Source organism: Macrobrachium rosenbergii, chromosome 51 (genome assembly GCF_040412425.1).
Source record: "Macrobrachium rosenbergii isolate ZJJX-2024 chromosome 51, ASM4041242v1, whole genome shotgun sequence".
Classification (NCBI taxonomy): Eukaryota; Metazoa; Arthropoda; class Malacostraca; order Decapoda; family Palaemonidae; genus Macrobrachium; species Macrobrachium rosenbergii.
The window spans coordinates 36254883-36257116 of NC_089791.1; the positions used below are offsets into that span (position 1 = coordinate 36254883).

A 2234-nucleotide genomic window follows, 5' to 3' on the forward strand; every position below is an offset into this window, starting at 1 on the left:
CTCTCTCTCCCTCTCTCTCTCTCTCTCTCTGCCACCGTGTGGCGCGCCTGCTAGCCTCTCCCCGGGTGCCGTGTAATCCTCACACACGTCAATCAATGAATCTTGAGCGGCCACCACGACATGCACACACGCATTTCACACATACATATTTATACACACATGCACACACAACCCACGCCGAGGTAGTCGCTAGAGCTCCCATCATCGTACACTTACATACACAACCCCCAACAAAGCCACCCCCTCCCCCTCACCCTCCCCGCCCCCTCCCCCCTTGCGTGTTTGGGGCCCGCGTAGAGATCTCCAAACGTTCGCGAGTGCACCACACCGCATACATAACATTTCCCATCTTGAAAAAAGTTATATCTACATTTGACAATCAACTAAATAGAAATACAATTTTGCCTACCAAGTTACTTTCATTAACAAATAAATAAGCCAACTTTACACTGGGGAAAACTAATAAATATACCTGAGAGAGAGAGAGAGAGAGAGAGAGAGAGAGAGAGAGAGAGAGAGAGAGAGAGTTTGGTGTTGCTCCTCTTCCTCCTGCACCTGCCCACTGCCCACCCAGCACAGGTCAAACCACCACCACCATCATGAGGAGCATCACCTGCACCACACCACCACCATCGGCGCCCCGCATACCATCGCAACACCAACCCTACCTTCATCCCCGACGGCCACCCATCCAACACCATAGCAGAACGCCCCTCTATAGGTCTGGCAACTTCTTTGGCCAAAACAGGTCTCGAATTCCAAGTAGCAACTCAAGTAAGTGACAGACAAGATTTGAATCTGATAACTTTGTGAGAAAACTGAACGAGAAGCATCTGTACATTGAATAAGCATCGTGTTCTGCTTTCTGAGAGCATATTCAATATACTATTTTCGACAGACGAAGTCCAAACTCGGTGAAAATCAGAGCACCGGACAAACTCACCTTTGCCGGAATTTCTCGTGAAAACCAGACCGCCTTCAAAAAATTTTGACCACGTAACTGAAAACAGCAAATTTATCTGTATGATCCATTTACAAATGAGAAGACATTCACATCTCAACACAGGCCAGCACGAAAGACCACCCCAGAAAATTTTGAACTTCCTTCCAACTTTAGCAATAGACATGCACCTAATATTAGAAGAGGAATTTCACCGATCATCCGATCCTGACCCCATCTACAGACACCGAAAAAGCTTTTTATAGCTTTAGTAGAGCCAAACCGCACACAGTTTACGAGCTGCTAAAATAAAATATGAAATCACATTACCGGATCCGATGGCAAAGTCTTCTCATTTCACTTTGAAATTCAAAGTATACTGAACGCCAAAGGCAGATGAATGTTAAAGTCTACTCATGTATGGAGGACCAATGTGATTGCAAATCTCAAATCAAAGGGCAACATAGGAAGGGCTTTTTTCATGAAACGTACTCAGTCTGTCGAATCTCTCATTTTCATATGAAGAGGGTTCGGAGAGTACACGTTTATGGTGAGACGAGACTCGCAACAGCCCCAAAGGAAATTCACATCGGTCACGAATCTGCCCCCCCACAAACACACACACACCAATGTGTGAGATAAAATAAAATAGAATACAGAATTTAGGCCAAAGGCCAAGCGCTGGGACCTATGAGGTCATTCAGCGCTAAAAGGGAAAACCTCGCAGCTGCAATAGGAAATTTTTTTTTAGAGAGGGTGGAAAGTCAGATGGAAGAGAGAGAATATGAACAGAATTACAGTAAAAGAAATGAGAGAGGTTGCAGCTAGGGGCCCAAGGGACGCTGCAAAGACCCGTAACGCCAATGGTTGAGAATCTCAACAAGCGATGGCGTGTATATCACTTCGACAGATGTTAACCGGAAGTCATAATTCTTGTAACTCCTGACTACTGCAGACACTGAGCAGACCAGCACCAATAATCTGAGCAGAGAGCAAATCGGTGATACCCAGAAAGAATCGAGAAATAACCTGCACTTACACTTGACTAACAAAACTTTCAATTCATGTGTCTAAAACTCACAAAAAAAAAAAAAAAAAAAAAGTCAAGGATGTATTGGTAAGGCCACCCAGTATATTGGCATAAGAATGGGCAAACATATATGAGGTATATGTACCTCGCGTGTTTTCCAGATCAGTATGGAATTCAATACTGCGCAAAGTCCAGCTCATTAATCTGTTAAGTTTTCTGAACAAGTTTTGGGTAAAGCCCCCTTTTTCGTCGCGAAGATATGGA

The 2234-nt window shown here is 44.5% G+C and overlaps 1 protein-coding gene across 1 annotated transcript in view; it reads right to left on the reverse strand.

Annotated features, from left to right (window-relative positions):
* The window catches only part of Chi (LIM domain-binding protein 2 Chi), a 111362-nt gene extending 111329 nt beyond the window's left edge, over positions 1-33 (reverse strand). Inside the window, exon 1 of the mRNA XM_067095271.1 lies at positions 1-33. This exon is cut by the window's left edge and continues 1463 nt beyond it. The gene's annotated coding sequence lies outside the window, so the exon portion shown is untranslated.
* Between the last annotated feature and the right edge of the window lie 2201 nt (positions 34-2234).